This window comes from Danio aesculapii, chromosome 6 (genome assembly GCF_903798145.1).
Source record: "Danio aesculapii chromosome 6, fDanAes4.1, whole genome shotgun sequence".
In the NCBI taxonomy this organism is placed as follows: domain Eukaryota; kingdom Metazoa; phylum Chordata; class Actinopteri; order Cypriniformes; family Danionidae; genus Danio; species Danio aesculapii.
Genome location: NC_079440.1, coordinates 44,922,348 through 44,943,158, shown reverse-complemented (window position 1 = coordinate 44,943,158; position 20,811 = coordinate 44,922,348). Strand labels below are relative to the sequence as shown.

Sequence of the window (20,811 nt, the reverse complement as noted above, 5' to 3'; positions counted from 1 at the left end):
AAATTCGGTGAATTTGGGATCGGGATGTTTGAGCAGTTCCGATTTTAGGCGAGAAACATTCACAGGAGTCGATAGGTACTTTCTGGTATTTTTATTTACAGATTTTCTCACTGGACATACTGTGCGGGCGTGAGCGCCGCCGCAGAAATTGCAAACATGCAAAAAACGACATTTCTGTCTCCAGCACCTGCCGCTATTGAAGCTGGTGCACGGGCTGGCGGAGGCTGGGACAGAAGAGCTGTGATCAGAAAAAAGGGGCGGAATATTTGGGTTTGAAGGGACGTAACTGGTAGATCTGGGCTGGGCTGGGTCGGGGAGGGGAGGAGGGATGGGATTTATGAATGGGCATGATTCTGTGTGGTGGGTGGTGGATCGACAGACCGCGCAAGATATACTGCGGCAACCGAGAAAGACTTTATTATGGAGATCTGTGTCTATGGCTCCCCAGAATGGGGTCTGGTTCCATTGTGAAATGCGAATGGCGCATTTAGCGGAGAAAAGGCGGTGGTATGTATAGAAATGAGAGCCTCCGTATGAGAGCGCGAGCTCAGCGACTATCGCGAGATAATCATTGAGCTCACGCCTCCTGTGGGGATAGACAGAACAAATGACGTCTGTATATCTTGAAAATGCTATTGTGAATTCTGCGAATGATAAGATGCGTGACTGAATGTTAGCTGTGTTTTTTAAGGTTACTGAAAATTGGCCGCAATCTATCTGGCGGTCTGCCGATGTGGGTGAAATGGGTGAGAGGAGAGAAAAAAGATCAACATCCGAACCTGACAGGATTTGGCTCCTGATGGTGTTGGAGACGGGTGGAGGATCCAGGGCGAGGGCGTTGGGTGGAACAGGTAGAGGCGTGGCTGTGGACAGAGAAAAAGACTTAGTGTGAAGAAGTGGCTGTGGGATGTTGGAGGCTAGAGCCGCTTGCGGAGGCATGCTCGCGCTACTGCTGGCCCTAGGATCACCGGTGGGAGGGAAAGAGAAAAGGGGAGGGGCTTCCGACGTTAGTGACGTCAGCGGAGGCGGCCTCACGCTGGAACTTGCGTCGGGGCCTGGAGGAAAGTTGTAAGCTAGGGCCGCTTGCGGAGGCATGCTCGCGCTGCTGACCCTAGGATCACCGGTGGGAGGAAAAGAGAAGAGAGGAGGGGCTGCCGACGTTAGTGACATCAGCGGAGGCGGCCTCACGCTGGAACTTGCGTCGGGGCCTGAAGGAAAGTTGTAAGCTAGGGCCGCTTGCGGAGGCATGCTCGCGCTGCTGCTGGCCCTAGGATCACCAGTGGGAGGAAAAGAGAAGAGAGGAGGGGCTGCCGACGTTAGTGACATCAGCGGAGGTGGCCTCGCGCTGGAACTTGCGTCGGGGCCTGAGAAAACCTGGGGAAGAAGAGGAGGAATTAGAGGAGCTGGGTTTTGAGCTGGGAGCTGAGGCGGCCTCGCGCTCGCACTGCTCGCAGGAGCTTGGGAGGAATGGGGAGGCAGGATGTGAATTTGGGCCTGTGCTTCCTGTAGCGACCCTGCGCTTGAGTTTGAAGGGGGGGCTGCGGGCCAAGGATATATTTGAGGATGAACTTCTGGTGCCGCTAGCGGAGGCAAGCTCACGCTATACTGGCGGCTCGAAGGAACGAGTCCAGAGCCGGCGTGGAGTCCCACTTCCGGGGTTTGCGATCCTACGTCCTCTGGACCTTGGGCTCTCCCCAGACTCGCTGACGGCCTGCTGCTGCGTCCGGGTCTGGAAGACTGGTTTCGATCCGGACGCTGGTATGGAGACTTTTGGACCTGGCCGGATTTTTTCGTGGCTTTGGAAGGTGGAGTGATGGAAGGAAGTGGTGCTCCGGATTGCAAGGCGTTATACATAGCCAGGAGGTCCGCCTTGGTGGTTCGGCGCGGAACGGTGACGCCTGCGCTGGCCAATGCTTGGCGGAGGTCAGAGACGGTGTTTATCCCTGTGGCTGGGACGGAGGACATGGCTGAGGCAAATGATGAGGCTGGAGAGGATTGCCTTCTGGGAGATGGAGATGGTGAGCCCCGTCTTGATCGGACAGCCGTGATTCTGGCTGAACGGCGGCCTCGAGGTGGAGCCGCGGGCTGAGCTGATGCGCTCTGCGGGGCTACGGAGCTTTGGGTACCGGCGGGAGATCTCAGAGGAGCCTCGGCAAGGAAGGCGTCGTCCTCTGCGAAGAGATTAATCTCAGACATTCTGCGTCGAAGTTTGGATGCTAAAGTCGTAAGATGCTGCAGGTAAGACAGCTTTGGTATATATAGGGGTTTGGTCAAGAACTGATTGGATAATAGAATAATTGTCAATGACGTATTTGATACTGAAACTTCTGCGCGTGCTCCTCCCGAAATTTGTTTATCAAACATCACTTTGTGTCAAAGCAGCTTCACATAAAAAATCATAGTAAATTGAAATAGTGTAGTTCATTTTTCAAAGTTTAAGTTCAGTTCAGCTTAGTTCAGTGTGGTTTAATAATCAGTACTGAGAGTTCAAACACTGAAGAGCAAATCCATCAATGCACAACTCCACAGATCCCGAACCATGCAAGCCAGTGGCGACAGCAGCAAGGAAAAACTTCACCAATTGGCGAAGTTGAAGAAAAAAACCTAGAGAGAACCAGGCTCAGATGGCCACGACCATTTCTCCACTGGCCAAACAATTGTGCAGAGTTTGATGAATGTTCATATACAAATGCAATCTGCTTTATTTGTATACATACATACATATATACATACATACATACATACATATATACATACATACATACATACATATATATATATATATATATATATATATATATATATATATATATATATATATATATATATATATATATATGATGTCCAGAATTAAAAAGAACACTTGCATGGTTATTGTTTTAGAACAAGCTTCTGTAAAATCTAGACAATCCAAATCGTTTCACCCAATTTTAAATTGAAACAACTGAATTAGACATTTTGAAGAGTGGAACTGCTAATAAAGTTAATAATTCCCTCTTTAAAAAGTTTCTGACCAAAGAATTTCCGTGATTTTTCCAATTACTGCTGATTTGTTGATGAAGATTTCAAAAAGGCCATCGTTTAATTATTATACTCAGTTTTCCTCAGGCAATTCATCTCATGAATACTTTATGATAGTAATTGTAAAACAAACAGAAATAGAAAGTATATGTTAACATTATATTGAAGCAACTGTTTATATTTTCCAAAACAACTAACCACAGAGTTATGGTAGCAGAAAAATATATATCTGTAAACATGTTTCATATTTTAAATTAAGAAAATAACATGCGTTATAAATGTGACAAACAAATGTGGATGTGTGTTTGCGAGTTTACGATCTACAATCTACTTTGTATAAATTCTGAGAGTTGGCTTACTATAGTACAAAAATCTTTGATTTTATTTAGATATTTTTGCATTTATGAGGGCAAAGGTTCGTTATGGATGTTACACTTCTCCGTTGTGGATGTGACTGATGTTAAATTGCCACTTGTGTGACTCTTGTAAATTAAATATAATAGTTTGAAAACACTGACAGATAAATTTTTGAGCATTTTTAAATAACTTATAAATTACTTGCTTATAGAGCAGGTTGATTAATTGAAAAATAATCGAAACATTCTGAAACTATAATCGATCAAATTTTTACAGGTCCATTTTTTCAATTATTGGAGTCAAGTGACCCTGCTCAGTTAAGGTTGTAAACGCAGTTATGGTCTGGCACAGCCTTCACGTGGTCGCATACCCAAGCACCTCTCAAAAAAATGTGACTACACATCATACATTTGCACTACATCGATGAGGATTGGAAGATGTACCAGAGATGCCTTGAGATGGCATATTTTCTATTACAAAAATATTATTTACATTAAAAAATCTGTTTACAGAAAATGCAAAAACTGCAATGTTTAAACTATTATTTACAGGATATACAAGAATTATTCTATTTAGAAGAGATACTTCTTATTTTCTACATTTAATATGTAAATCTTTGAAAATAATTAATTTTATTTTCAAATATGCAAGTTATTTATTTTCACTTTTTTATAAGAAAAAAAGTGACAGTTGGTTTTAGGCAATGTGTGTTTTAATTTCAGTTGTTCAATGTTGATGTTTAATAAATAATCATAGATAGTAGATAGTGTGTGTTTCCTTCAATTATTTTAAAATCAACTAACACAAACTTCACACAACAAACTAATACGTGAGCATATTTACTGTACAAAACTTGTCAGTGAACTATGAGGGCAAAATATATTAAAATAATCGTTTATTAATCGTAATCAAGTAAAATGTTCAATTAATCGAGATTTTGATTTTATTTTCGCCCAGCCCTACTTGCTTACACAAAAAATGTCGAAACGGTTTCTCTATTTTGGTGAAAACTTTTTTTTCATGGCAAGGTTGACATTTGCATGGAATTGCTCATTTGCATTCACTATTTACTTCTAATTTTGAAATATATTTATTATCTTTTTTTTTTGTCTGTTGCACTGTAGAAGCTCTGTCACGAAAACAAATTCCTCGTATGTGTGAACATACCTGGCACACTCTTTCTGATTCCGATTCTGCTTTCAAAATTACACATGCACTTAAAAATATATCAGTAATTATGTTTATTATACATACTTGGAGCTCAATTCTTATCATTATCATATCTTATTATCAACAGTTGTGCTGCTTACAAAGTTTATTAAAATGGCAAGATTTTAATTAAAAATATATATTTTTTTTAAAGAAATGGGTTTATTTTAAATAGGTATCTTTTTGTAGCTTAATAAAGGCATTTCCTGTCACTTTTAATCAACTTAATGCATTGTTGCTGAATGAAGGTATTGATTTAATTTGAAAAAATCCAGCCGTCAAAATTAGGCAACCTCTAGTGTTTCCACAACATGCACTTGAATGGTGGAAAAGAGCGCACTGAAAGGACCTCTTAGCAGCTAATCACTAAATTATATTTGGCACAGTTCTATTTTTGGCAACCTCCATGTGAATCAACAGGTTGTTAAGTAAAGATAGCTTTCTGGCTTTAAAAGCACCTCCGGCCATTATAGAAGTGTAGTGTTTTGACTCAGTTTTGGAAAGCCAGCAGTGGGGAGAGGAGGGTGGTGCTCTTATTTATCACCTCTGCAGTGCGGGTGTAGTCTGGGGGTGGAGGTGGACCAGGTGTTATCTTATATAAAGGGATGACGGGCCCTGTGAAGAGCTCTGGAGAACAGGACGGTGTTTTGAACAGAGGTGGTGGGTGGTGTTTTAGCCCGTGGGTTGCATTCACACACACATACAGTACAGACACTGACACAAACACAGTGTCCGGGCTTCTTTGTGCTCATCTTCTATGGAAGCCAAAGAGAGCAAGGTCAGTTCTGCCTTTCTATCTATAATGCCGTAACATCATCAACATCAATTCTATCAAGCATTTAGAAAAATGATATGTAGGCTCTTTTGAAGAATATGGAGTCAATAAAGACAGACAAAATTAGCAAGTGAGAAAACACAATACAAACTGACAACAAAGACTAGGCTTCATACATTTATCAACCTCTATCTGGAGTACAAAAATTCCAACTTTCCATATTTAACAAGACATATGGACAAAAACAAGCTTCATACAGTTTCCCCCTTTTTCTTAAGAGTAAAAAAACTCCAACTAAACAACTCAAATTTGTCTTTGTAAATTAGAACAATCATTGACTGTTACATAAGAAATAACAGCCTTTCAAACTAAGCCACGACCACTAAATTACAGGCTGAGAGCATTTAAAGGGATGCTCTAGGTTAAATACAAGTTAAGCTCCATCACAACTGAAAAAAGTGTCACCCATTGTTGACTCACAATGAGGATATTTTGAAAAAGTGCACAGCAGAACTAAACTTTAAGGACAATATTATGCATGACTACGTAAAATATAAAGGAAAATATAAGTTAGACCATTATTTAAGCATGTCATGATTTTACCAGGTATGATGCGATCCTGGATTAACATCAGAACATCATTTTTGTTGGAAAATGTAATCCATACCAATTTCCTACTTCTAAACCCAACCATAACTGATAATTATTCCCAAAATAATAGTTGGATAACAATCATGTAGAAGTGCATAAACCTAAACGTAAGCCTAAGCTTAACATAAACAGTAAACATATTCCTTAATTTTGATTGGTTGATTGGAATGTTGTTCCAGGATCAACATAGATGTCAGTCTATGATGTCAATCATGCCCTATTTGGTGAAATCAGGTTAGGGAATCTTTAAGGTAAAATATAGGCAATAAATGAGCAATTCCAGCGTTATGGATGTGACATTTGCAGTAAAAACTCAAAACATAAATTCACATAGAAAGTATCCATTAACATTATATTGAAACATGTTTATATTTTCCAAAACAACTAACCACAAAGTTGTGGGATCAGAAAAATATCAATCTGTAAACATTTTAAATGAAGAAAATAAACATGCATTATGGATGTGACAAAAAAGTCTTAGTCTTAGCCTTAGTTTACAGTATACAACATACTTTGTAGAAATTCTGTGAACTAAACTGCACAACCCAAAATAAATAATGCTAATCAAAAAGATAAGAGTTGGCTCAATATAGTACAAAAATCTTTGATTTCATTTGATTTGACATTTTTTGCATTTATGAGGGAAAAGCTTCGTTACTGATGTGACACTTTTCTGTTATAGATGTGACAGATATGAAATTGCCACTTGTTTGACTTTGGTAAATCAAATATAATAGTTTGAAAACATTAATAGAGACATTTTGGAGTATTTTTTGAGTACTGTCAAATACTTGCTTACACAAAAAAATGTAGAAACGGATTCTCTATTTTGGTGAAAACCTAATTTTTTTTCATAGCAAGGTTAAATGGCATGGAATTGCTCTCTCTCTCTCTCTCTCTCTCTCTCTCTCTCTCTATATATATATATATATATATGTGTGTGTGTGTGTGTGTGTGTGTGTGTGTGTGCGTGTGCGTGTGTGTGTGTGTGTGTGTGTGTGTATGTATGTATGTATGTATGTATGTATGTATGTATGTATGTATAAAATGCTAGTTTTGGAAATTGATTTTAGATCATGCTAATAGATATTAAACTACATAATTCATATTTTATGAGTAACCTATTCTTTTTTAAAGAACAGACACACACACACACACACACGCACACGCACGCACACGCACACACGCACACACACACACACACACTGTCTGCCCTTTTAATCAGTTTGCTGTAACAGCAGTCTTTATACTTGACAACTGAGTCTAAGTATAGTTCATTTTCAAACTTCTTTATTCCGAGCTATTACGACTATAAAAGACACCGCATCAAAACAGTCTAGATGTGTATTGGGCTACAGGTGGCACATGATGTCAAAGCAACATAAAACACAAAACACATTTCAAATCTTAAGTGTTAACCAATGACAGATCACATTGCTGACCTCTACAAAATTAACCATTTCACTTAGTAGGTTATCAAACAAAAATGACAGGTCAAACTCGCTTCAGAGTCTATTTCCACGTATTCACCGAAATGAACTTGCCAGAAAGAGGCAGGTTTTGCTGTCAAGAAAGAAACTGCAGTCTCCATTTGCGCGAAACATACGCAATGATTTGGCTTTGACGTAAGCGTATTTGACGTCCTTTTCAGACTAAACTGACAAAATACAACAGGCAGAACTTAAAACCTGCAAAATAAATACGAAAATACAAGTCAAACACCACGACTGATCGCGGAATCTCTTAAAGTTCTAGAGAGAGTTTGTGCCAGTTTAGGTTACAGGTGAAGTCACGGGTAAATTTATTACAAACACACAAAGGCGTTCTGTAAAAACATTAACAGCAACAAATAAAACGCGTTCAGGCATAACAGTTGCGTGCAATTAATGTATCCACAAAGACTTACCGAACAATTTGAGTGTTTCTGAAAAATACGTGTATGAAGGGCGTCGTTGGCGACCGTTTTCTTCTGTGGGTTTCCAGATGTTTGAGTTCGCGGTAATTTTGGTCAATATTCCGCCGCGTGCCACGCTCGATTCTTACGCACTGCTGCCAACCCAGAAACCTGCACTTGGAGCGCGCGCTCGCCTGATCTCTCTCTCTCTCTCTCTCTCTCTCTCTCTCTCTCTCTCTCTCTCTCTCTCTCTCTCTCTCTCAGGTAGAGATGCAGTGTCTATTAAGTTAGTACTGCAGCTGAGACTGCGCTATATGATGATCAGTCAGTTTAACAAAAACAAACGTGTCTCGTCTCAGATAATATGGCTTTTATCTTTTTGTATCAACTTCTAGAAAAGTGTGAAAGTTCTCATTGATATTTGGGAATGTGATGTGATTATAAGTATACGCACAAATCCTCCAACTGTATTAGAGGTCAAACGATAAGAGTGAATCAATAGCTTCGATTATTGAGATCATGCTCCTTTATTTTCATATGTGGATGAAATATTGCACATATAAAGAAATGGTTAACTCCTAAATATTGCCCATGACACAAGTTACCTGGATAAAGGGGGAAAATATCATATGACAAGTTTAATTTCTTTTTTATTTTTATTTATTTCAAACAATTAAGCAACAACCTCAAGATTGCACCTTAACCCCTATACCCAAGTGTTTTTTACAGTGACAGACCGAGGTCATCTCCACAATGATCCCGTGGGCCAGTCTGAACACAAATGGTCGTGCCCAACTGAGCCTGGTTTCTCTCAAAGTTTTTTCCTTCACTTTCATCAATTGGTGAAGTTTGTTCCTCACCACTGTCGCCACTTGCTTGCTTGGTTTTGGACTTGTGGAGCTGCGCATCGATGGATTTGCTCTTAGTGTTTGGACTTTCAGCAGTGAAAATTAAATCACACTGAACTGAACTAAACTGAACTTCAACTCTGAAACTGGACTGACACTGGACTGACACTGTTTCAATTTACAAGAACTTCTATGTTAAGCTGCTTTGACACAATCTAGATTATAAAAGCGCTATAGAAATAAAGATGAATTGAATTGCTGCATGTTGTTAATTGTTATTAATCTTTATTTTGTTCTGTCTGTTCCTTTTCCTTAATCTATTTTTTAACTGTAAATGTACTTGCTTCTGCTACAGAAATCATTGAATTTGCACATTGTGTATACTAAGGCAAGGCAATGCAAGGCAATGCAAAGCACATACCCAATAATTCAAAGTGCTTTACATAAACAAGAATCAAAGCAAAAATGATTAAAAGAATTAAAAATGTTTAAAACAGGTAAAAACAAATTCAAATATGTTAAAACAGGTTATAAAATAATGAAAAAAAAAGACAATACTAAAACGGAACATGGTTAATAATAAAGTACAAAAAATAAACTAAGTACTAAGTAACTACACGTGCACTCTTTTTGGCCTTACACATAAGATGACTTTTGTTCTTCGCTGCAGTATTACAGAGAAATTTTAGCTGAAACCTTGGTGGTTGGTGGTTTATAAACTCATAAAATGTACAAAACACGTACAGACAAAGTAAATTGTGACTCCTGTCAATACACAGGGGGCTTATAAAGCAAATAATTGGTCTGAAAGTCTGAAGTGCACACTTTATGTCAGATAACGATGTACTGTATGCGTAGATACAAACCCATGAGTGAGATGCCACTGTTTCACCATGGTTTCAGCTACAGTATAAATTTTTAATGTTCTACAGTAAAAAAAATAAATCAACAAATAGTCACCTATCTCTTGGATATGCCCTGAGGTTGAATAAATGAACCAAATATTTAAAGATTAGAATTTTATAAATGTATCAAGCCAAAAAAATCCCATTAAAAATGTAAAATGTGCACCAATTTTTCCTCATTTGAGTACTTTGGTTGGAGCCGGCTCACAGTTCATAATACTATAATATTACATTACTAATTAAATATAAGTCCAATGTTATTATAATTTAATTAGCTATTCCATTTCCTTAATGGCTTCATCTTTCAGAAAGTGACATTTAAGGAAACTAGCAGCACAGCTAGCAATAAGTCGTCTTTTAAAAATACTATAATATTATAAATGTCCCAAAATATTTTTGAAGTAACCGAGAGGTCAGCTCTGTGGTAGTTGGCTGCGTGTATATATTCTGGGCATGTATAAGAGCTGTTGGCTCATGGGGACTCGGGTTTGAGTCCAAGTAATCATCTCTATCTCTCACCTCTACTGTCCTCCAAAATAAAAGCAAAAAGCCATGAAAATTCAAATCAACTGCAAGAACTTTACAACCTCCTGAGGTAATATATTTTTTCGAGTTCGAGTCCTGACTAACCCAGCCGGGACACGAACCAGCAAACTTTTTGCTGTGAGGCGACAGTGCTAACCACTGAGCCACCGTGTGGCTCATGTTCCATTATGAAACAGAAAAATTTTGACTTAAGAAATGTATTAAATATGATCAAATATAGAGAACAACAAACAATTTCCCAAATTTTAAGGTTATCGCTTAGTCCTGCTTTTAGTTAGAAGTTTATTTGAAGGGCGATATTTAGGCATATTTCATGAGATACAAATATTCTGAAGTAATAAATAATATACAGTAATATAAAGTATAAAATAAGACTAATTAAGAGAACACTTTCAGATTATATACTTGTTGTTGGTGTGGGTTTCCTCTAGGTGCTCCAGTTTCCTCCACAGTCCAAAGACATGCACTATACAGTAGGTGAATTGAATAAACTAAATTGGCCATAGTGTACATGAGCTGTTGGCTCATGGGGACTCGGGTTTGAGTTCAAATAATCACTGCTATCTTTCACCTCCGCCGTCCTCTAAAATAAAAGCAATGCCATGAAAATTCAAATCAACTGCAAGAACTTCACATCCTACACTCTCAGAAATAAAGGTACTTGAGCTGTCACTGGGGTGGTACCTTTTCAAAAGATACAAATTTGTATTTAAAAGGTCCATATTAATACCTCAGGGGTGCACATTAGTACCTAAAAAGTACAAAAGTGTTCCTCTTAAAAATTGCAGGTACTAATATATACTTTTGAGGTACCAATATGAACCCTTCAAGTACAAATGTATACCTTTTGAAAAGGTACCATCCCAGTGACAGCTCGTGTATTTTAATATCTGAGTGTACTGAGGAAATATAGTTTTTACTGTCCACTTTATAGCCACTGAATAGATAAATGAAGATGAATCTGACCAGAACATACTTCTAAAAGTCTTTTCTTCAATCCAACACATACATAATCACATTAAAAAAAAACTGAGCTCTAAAGATGCAATCCTAACAGGAATGACCCAAGTGTACAAAAGAGCAGCTGCAATATACTTTTTTACGCCTCCTGCAATTACAGTTATTTCAGCATAAAGGCATGTACTATTTAAAATTAAGCTTTGTAACTGTTCTGCATGAGTGTAATTGTGGCTTGTGTGGCATTTCTTTCTATTTCTGCTCTTTTGGCTCAGTGTGATTGTAGCTCTTCTCGCGCATACCTTTTTATAAACTATGTGTTAATCTTCGCCATTGCTCTATAGTTGTTACACAATTTAAAATCGTAAACCTTCAGTTATACATTCATTTATGTGTTATGTGGTGAAATATTGATTGGTGTTTTCATTTCTTTTCATAATGATTGTATTTTAGTGTTGAAATTGCTTTCATGGGCGACACAGTGGCTCAGTGGGTAGCACTTTCTCCTCACAGCAAGAAGTTCGCTGGTTTGAGCCTCGACTGGGGAAAGTTGGCATTTCTATGTGGAGTTTGCATGTTCTCCCCGTTTTGGCGTGGGTTTCCCCCAGAGTCCAAAGACATGCGCTATAGGTGAATTGAATAAGCTAAATTGTCAATAGTGTATGTGTGTGAATGTGTAATGTGTGTATGGGTGTTTCCCAGTGCTGGGTTGCAACTGGAAGGGCATCCGCTGCGTACAACATATGCTGGATAAGTTGGCGGTTTATTTCGTGTGGCAACCCCTGATTAATAAAGGGACTAAACAGAATGAATGAATGAATGAATGAATGAAATTGCTTTCATAAGTTTAAATAATGTGTAATAATAACACCTTTAAAATTTGCGAATATTGCATTTAGGTCAAAGATAAGAAGTCTCATTTTGGTGTCCTAATCAAATTAAATAAAAAAGTTATCTATTTTTTGTAAATACAGAAATCATAAGTAAACTGTTTAGTTTAAGGTCTCAAATAACTTCTGTGAAGATTAAACTTGAAAATTTTCGGACCTGTGTTTGTCAAAATCGTTATCAAAACCAATATATGTTTCTTGGTAATGGAGGTTAATGTATGCAACCCTGTTTATGAAAGAAAGCAACAGATTTGAAATGTTTTTGAAATAATTCTTCTCAAGACATTTATTTGATCAAAACGCAGTAAAATGGTAAAATAGTGCAGTGTTATTACAATTTAAAATCGATGTTTTAAATTATTATTTAGATTTTTTTATACTTATTAAATACATTTTTTTATTATTTGAAGAAGGAAATGTTCAAAAGAACAAATTTTATTTAGAATATTTATTTCTGACAGTATAAAAAGGGTGATATGTCTGTGGCTGTTTATAACCTATTGGGGTTTCTTTCTTGTGAAGATTTTTTGCAGAATGTTGGTGGCTGGGACCCATTCACTTCCATATAAGAAAAGCAACCTAGGCTCATTCTGAAAATATACATTTCTGGCGACTGCAAAATACATGCCAGAAGCTACAGTTTTTTTCAGTTTTTGTTTTTGCAATTCCATGAGAGACCGCTGTGTATGCTTTTTGAGATATTAAATTTCTCTCGCGAGTGCCATTTGTGCCTGCCGTTCTTTCCTAAGTCCACCAGATGCCGCTTTCTACTGACTCTTTGACTGACTGAATGACTGACCGATCGACTGACCCACCCTTCCCCTTCCCTAAACTTAATCAACAGTTTTTTTAAAAAGCACAGATTGACCTGCTCACCCACTTCCCTAATCCCGCCCGACAAATTTAAAAACTAATTCAGAAAAAGAAAATCCCTCGTCTGATTTTTACAGTGTTTTACCACATTCTCACCCTGTTGTTTACTTGTTTATTTTATTTTTGAATTCTGTTTTTGTCATATCGAGTATTCCTTTCTGGAACTGTTCTTCACTGGACAAACCCCGTCATCATGGTCATCTCCTCTCTGCATCTCAAGTCCTCCAACATACATGGTGAGCTAACTGGACAAACTGGTAACAGCCAGAAAGCAGTCAATACGGAAGTAAGTGGTCAGCTGGTTAGCACGAAAAGAAACGATGTCATTCTGCCCCGCAGAGTTCATTTAAAAGATAAAATACGTACTTCTGGCTACATAATTCACAATCTCCAGAGATGTATATAGGGCTACGTTTTAACAACGAGCCTATGTTAAAGAAAAGGAAATGACTCAAATGGGTCAATGGGTCAAAGCAACCAGAATATTTTTCAAAATCTCTTTTTGTGACCATTTGTTTAAATCTGAAGAACCCTTTTATACTATAAAGAGTCTTTTGTGAAAATAAAAGGGTTCCATGCATGTTCCAGGTTCATTGCAAACAAGAAATAATTATTTTTAAAAGTGTGTAACAACTGCAAAAACTCTATTTTGGAAAGTTTAAAGAGTGCATACTTGTATTCAGCAATGATCCATCAAATTTGTTTACAACTTTTTTCTTCTAGACAATAGCTGGAAGTCTGTGACAGGTGAATGCTTGAGTTTGGCATAACTTTAAACTTTGTAGGCTGCTGCATATTTATAACCCTTTTACCCCTGGGTATAAATGATTATGGCAGACGCAGAGCTAGCGAGAGAGTGTTTGTGAGTCAGCTGGTTGGTAAAGTGTGTTGCCACCTGTGCCATATTTCATGCAGCATCGTGGGTGGACTCTGATGTGGCGCACCAAAGTTGCTTCATTAGTGACGCCATCCTCACTGGCAGCCATGTGTCTGTGAATGAGAAAAACATTCACATTCAGTGAAGACACATTCAGTAGTTGAACTCAACAAAAAATAAAAGCTGTGTGTAGGGGTTATTTATCATAGTAATTTTCTCCAAACAACTTGAGGGTAGATTGACAGCAATATATCATTCGAAATATTTGCTGCTTGATGACATCATTAATAGAAGCTGGCTGACAGCGATAGCATGATATGTTGTGTTAAACTGTATGTCATGTTAAATTTCAGAGGGTGGTGACTGTAACTTAGATGATACAATTCAATATGAAGTAAGATAAGGATTAAATTGTAATAAGTTGTTACAATCAGCAGGGAAAGTTTTCCATGGTTTGCCCATAATGCGAATAGGTTTCTGCATATATGTTACTGTTATTGTTCCTACAATATGTTATACTGCTATTATTTTATAGTATCGTTGTTTTTAATAACTAAGCTCATCTAAGTAGCATAACATGTCAGTTTTAATAACTCATTTCTAATCACTGATTTCTTCTACTTTTGCCATGATGACAGTGCATTATATTTTACTGGAAATTTACTGGATCAAGATACTATTCATCCTAAAGTGCAATATACAGGCTTAACTGGATTAATTAGGCAAGTTAGGGTAATTAGGCAAGTCATTATATAACAGTAGTTTGTTCTGTAAAAATATTAATTAAGTTAGCTAATAACTCTAATAATAAGTTCTGTTGGCTTGGAAGAAAGTCCTTACCCCAGAGTTCAAGTATCTTGGGGTTTTGTTCATGAGTGAGGGAAGGATGGAATGTGATATTGACAGGCGGATCGGTGCAGCGGCAGCAGTAATGCGTTCAATGTATTGGTCCGTTGTGGTAAAGAAAGTTTTAGTTTAAAAATGCATAAGTGGTGTTGTGGTTACGTCTTCCGTCCACACTTCCCTGGAGTTTTCAAGCCCTGAAAACGGAGCTTTTTGAAAGTGCTAAAGAGGCTGTTTTTGTTTTAAAATGCTTCTGCTCCGTGTCAGTGTGGATAGGGGAAAACGGAGACACTTTGGAGCTTTTGATTAGGGTCTTTTTCCTCAATATTAAGTTCATAAAGTTCAGTCTTGCACCCTTTCCTTAAGTTCAGACTTCGCAAGTTTGATTTGGAAAACAAATTCTAGAGAACACGTTTACTTTATAAAGTCATTCGCATCACCCTGGCTATGTTGTTTTTAATGTTGGGCCATTTTCGGCATTAACGTGCTGCGTTAACGCGAGACTCTTATGGGGCTATAAAAAAAAAAAAATCGCCGTTAATCTATTCTCAAAGTTGGGTTGGGAGCTGGGTCTGTTCTACGCAAGCTATGATGACTTTCACCTTGATCTTTCACTTACTTCGAAGACACCACTGACTATATTTACATGGACATCTGTAATCTAGTTATTTGCCTTAATAGACAATAAAATAATTAAGGTGTTTACGTGAAGTGCTTTCATGTAAAAGTTTCCTGTAATTTTGGGTGACTTTAACTGCAGTTTGGCAGTTTCACTTTCATTTGAGAACAATTCATTCATGCTCCCATGACAAACTATTGTATTAGACGCAAATAAGGAGCAAGGACTAGTGAGAGTGTTATGGAATTTAATAACGCACGCCGAATAGAAAGAAAAAACTTGCGCATTTTGCGATTTTTGTGTGTGTGTGTGTGTGTGCGTGTGTGTGTGTGTGTGTGTGTGTGTGTGTGTGTGTGTGCGGTCCTTTACTGACAGCTGCGTGTGTGGATCTTGGCGAAAAATATGGCGAAAAGTCCTACATGATGGTTTTGATTGCAATGTTTACTTCAGTATTGCCACTAATATATGCATACTCCACGTCTTAATTCCATTTCTGTTTAGTTCAGTTATGACTTTAGTCAGATTAAGGTCACGAAAAGCTTATGTAGGACTATAGTTCAAAATTCATGTTTAACTGAATAAACACAAGTACATCTTATTGAACATAATTTATTTTCATCATCAATTATCATAATAGAACAGTTTCTCAAGCAGTTTATGATGCATTTTGGAAACAGGAGATGAGCCCCTGGTCTGATGTTCTCTAAGGCTTATATTTAGTCATTATTTGGGTAGCACACATATTCTGAATGCCTTCGGCAGAATTCAAACAAGCCATTTTAATCTAGATTAATCTAGAATAATTCAAAGATTACAGTGAGATTAATCTAGATAAAAAAATCTATGCCCACTTATAGTTGCTTTACAATATTTTAACAATAAAATAAAAACATGATATAAGCAACGGCCTATGATCGTTATCTTCACTGTATGCATATTTATAACAAAACGGAGCCTAACATAACTGCCTACTTTCATTTTCATTGAAAAATATGAAACATACCCTGTCTCTTTTGCTGAACATCAGTTTTAATAATCAATAATAGCCATTATAAAAGCATAACATACAATAAGTTTATACAATATAGGAAATAAAGGCAAGCGATCAGTGAAATGTGCAGAATCAGGGTACGTGGATACATTAATATATTAACTTCTCTTTGCGCTCAGCCAAAACGTGTTACCTGCGAAGTAATAGATTCAAAAGACCATTTAGATAGAGACCTGATGAATCAAATATTATGTTTAACAACTATAGGGAGATGAAATCCAGTGGAAGATCTTTGATGAACTGTCTGACCTGTGCTGCTGTCACCCAGGGAGGTGTGCTCAAAGCACCTGCTGACTCCTTGGAGCTTAGACATGACAACTGCTGGAGAGCATGCGAGAGTGTGTGTGTGGTCACGATATCTGTGTTTTCAGAGGTATAGTGTGGACGGAGATCTGTTCAGAAACACTGGGTTAAGCGTCAGTGTGGATGTGGATCATTTTCAATCTAAAACACAGATTTAAAACTGAAACATATTAGTGTAAATGGGGATTATGTCTCTCGGTTGGCCTGGAAACGCCTCGGCATCCGGAGCTGGAGGAAGTGTTTGAGGAGAGGGAAGTCTGGGGTTCTCTCCTGAGACTCCTTAAAACTGCTTTTATTCTAGCCTAAATAAAACAAATAAGACTTTCTCCAGAAGAAAAAAAATATTATAGGAAATACTGTGTAAAATTCCTTGCTCTCTTAAACATCATTTGCAAAATATTTGAAAAACAAAAAAAATTCACAGGAGGGCGAATAATTTTGACTTCAACTGTATATATTGTTGAATCTAGATATTTTCTTTCATAATTCATGCCTGAAATGGTTAATATTTCAAGATCACTCACTCCCTTAAAAAGTCTTTCCCTGATGCCTAATAAAATTTTATTTGGACTTTTCATTGCCTGTTTGAACTGATGGTCTGCTGTTCTCTCTCTCTCTCTCTCTCTCTCTCTCTCTCTCTCTCTCTCTCTCTCTCTCTCTCTCTCTCTCTCTCTCTCTCTCTCTCTCTCTCTCTCTCTCTCTCTCTCTCACACTTACTCGCTCTCTGTGTCCCGCTTTACTAATTATGAAATTTGTTTAATTCAATCATCTGGACTGTCACTGAACACAGCGACAGTGCAAAAAAAGTGGATGCCAGCCTGGAGACATGACTATTAACTAGAGGACAAAATGTGAAGGAAGTTAGTTCGATGGAAGGAGGTTTGGGCTTATATTTTACTATGTAATATTTTACGTTTAATGAAGATTTGAAGTTTGAAGGAATGTGTGCCTTGTGGCAAAATGTTTAGAGCAGTTGCTAGGCAGATGGAAAGGTGCTCTTGATGTTTGTTAGAGCATTGCTAAGTGGTTGCTAAGGTGTTCTGAGCAGCTGCTAATGAGAGATAATTCATAACTGAAGTTTGTACAATATAACATTATGAAAATTCTCATTACACAATAACGGTGTCATGTACTGTAAATACAAAAGCAAATTAGGCTGAAATAATGGTCCATTATGAAACAACAAGATCTTGACTAAGAAATGTATGAAATACCATCAAAATTAGAGAAAAATATACCTATATATATTTCCTAAATTGTAAGGTTATCGCTTTATTTGAGGGGCAGTTTTTAAGCATATTTCAAGAGATACATGTATTCTGAAGTTATAAATAATATACAGTAATATAAAGTATAAAACAATACTAAATAAGAGAACACTTTCAGATTATTTGTATTAATGTGTTACTTGTTAAATTTACTCATTTTCACCGACTTTGTGAGACAGATGAAGTCCAGATCAAAGGGGCGACTCTTTTAGCCATAGAAAGGGAAGTTGGCCATTCTAAATCTGGGATTTCACCAATAACAGACCTCTCTCCTTTGCTGCCGAACATGTTGTGTGAACAGAAAATTTGTTTGCTTAAGTGATAAAAGTGAGGGGAAACATTGTGTTTATGACTGGGGAAAGACTGAAGCCAAGTGTGTGTAGAAGTCAGTTGAAAATGCAGGGAATCATGGTTCAGCATTTTTTTTAACAGTTATATGAATGTAAATGTTTATCAAAAGCTTCTTCTGCACTCATCATTCAATCAGCCAGCAATTTACATGCAAGACAATGAGCCTGCCACACAGAAAATATTTGAAGCAGTTCACTGTTGTTGAAAACAGAGAAATAATAAAAGAGTCCTGACCTAAACCTGAATGAAAATCTCTAAAATGTTCTGGCCAAGGGTCTGTGAGAGACTAGTGATGTTTGTGTGAGAGCCTAGTGATGTCCCTGAGAGACTAGTGATGTGCTGTTAGTGAATAGTGATGTCCTGTGAGAGAATTGCAACATACGCTCAATTGGAAAAAGTAGCCCTATATAAATTTCTGGAGATTACAAAATATGTAGCCAGAAGTACGTATGGCTGCATTTCGTCTTTAAAACGCACACTTAGGGGGTTGTTGCTAGATCAGATATGGATGCAGCCGGAAGTTAGCGAGATTTATTTACATTATTTATTAAATTTCCCATTGATTGTATTGTATTAACGTCTACCTCCACCCCAACCCTAAACCCAACCATCACAGTAATGTAAAAACAGTAGTTGTACCGAGTATTATTTATGTTATCTATTAAATTACCCAATAAGTTGTATTTTTTAATACCTACCCCCACCCCAACCTTAAACCCAACCGTCACAGTACTGTAAAAATATTAATTATTGTTATACAGTGTCATAAAAAAATGCTGCTATATTAATGTGAATATCGCACTTCCGGCCGGCCGCGTATCCAATATAAACTTTACCCACTTATGGGTGGTATGACGCTGTACCTTTTCACGTTTACCAGCTGACTGCTTACCTCCGTATGGACAACTTTTACCAGTTTGTCCTGAAAAGCGATGTCTGTGAAAGACTAGGGATGTACTGTCACTGCAGATGTGCTGAAGTAAGCAAGGGTCTCTACACCTCCTAATAACTTTTATACAATGACTGCTGTAACCTTTAAAAGTTTTCTTTCTTTATACTACAATCATTGCTGTTGTCTGTTCTCTACTGCTCATTTTATTTGTGCATTCCTTGGTTCATTTATTTACAGCTGTTGTTGAGTGACAAATTCTTTTTTTTCTTTTAGAATCACTGTATTATGTACAGAGCAAATAATCCATACGTACAATCAAATGTTAATAACTTTCTTAATTATTTACAGTTGAAAAATGTGAGATTGTGAAATTGTAATAATACCAATGATTTTGTAACATCTATCTGCTTATTTTGTTAAAAGATTTACAAAAAGGGTCTCCACAAACTCTGACATTGTTGACCCTATATTTTAATAAATGCTATTTGCATTATGAGTTCTTTAGAGATGATTGGTTACCTTGACAACAAATGTCTAGCCTCATTTTGAACGGGCATCATGACGAAGTGCAGAGAAGAGAGAACGTGTCAAATAACAAGCTGAGGCTTGCTGGAAACAAACCATCTCTAGCACAGTTTTATGAATAGCATTTGCAATGAAGTGGGAGAGAATTAGAGCCTGACAGAAAGTCCTTCCTCTGGACTTGCTGAATAATACATGATTGTTGAGAATTGACTAATAAATGTTTTGGAAAAGAATAAACTGATACTGCATGATGTCACCTTTTACTTGCTTTAAGTGTGCTCACTTGAAATGTTGCCAGGTCAACTTGTTTTTTGGGGGGACTTGGCTGATAAAGTGATCAGATTTCAGCGAGTTATTCAAATGAGCAAGTGCCGGTTGATATTTTTCCGGTTACATTTTGGTCTTTTCTTTTATTCAGCAAAAAGCATTTCAGATTATTTAGACTTAGGGACAGTTCATCCAAAAGTTTACATCATAATATTGTCAAGCAGCAGATGTATTACTTTTGTTTTGCCTGTATACATGCCTAAAAGTCCTTGTGTTTTATGTGTTATTGAAGATGGCCTGGATAAATTATGAGCAATTTTTCATTTTTGGCTGAATTAACCACTTTAGGGGCTAGTTTCTGTTTGTTTCTTCTGGCAAGACCTAAAAACACTAAATAGTCAAAGCTTTCTTGAACATATAAAGAGTGTGCATCTATGATACACATTGAAGCCAGGGATGGGCAAAAATATATTAAAATGTATTTTAAATAAAATACAAAATACCTCAATTTTAAGTGTGTCAAAATAAACTACAAAATACAACAGCCACAAAATGTATCGAAATAAAAAACTGTATTTTAAAAATCCTACAAAAATATTTTTAAGAAGTGAGCATGACATTTTTTCGTAAACCTTCTATCAATAAGCATATTTGATCAATTCCTTCAACATTAAACTGAGTTAGTGAAGTAAACAATGACATCAGCTTTTCTCTGAGCAAGTTTAAGTCAGCTTCTTTGCACCTCTACTGAACATGAGTAGGTATTCATAAAACTGTAACTTGTGTCTCTCTTTGATTGTAGTAGAGATTTTGTACAAATTTCATACAAAAAGTTCTCTCTTGAAGATGATCTCTTTAATCACTGTAAAAACCATTTAATGCAGATAAT

At 37.2% G+C, this 20,811-nt stretch overlaps 1 protein-coding gene across 1 annotated transcript in view; it reads right to left on the bottom strand.

The window, feature by feature from the left end:
* The window catches only part of camkva (CaM kinase-like vesicle-associated a), a 78,228-nt gene extending 70,139 nt beyond the window's left edge, over positions 1 to 8,089 (bottom strand). The window contains exon 1 of the mRNA XM_056460354.1: positions 7,920 to 8,089. The gene's annotated coding sequence lies outside the window, so the exon portion shown is untranslated. The remainder of the gene's footprint in view (positions 1 to 7,919) is intronic.
* Between the last annotated feature and the right edge of the window lie 12,722 nt (positions 8,090 to 20,811).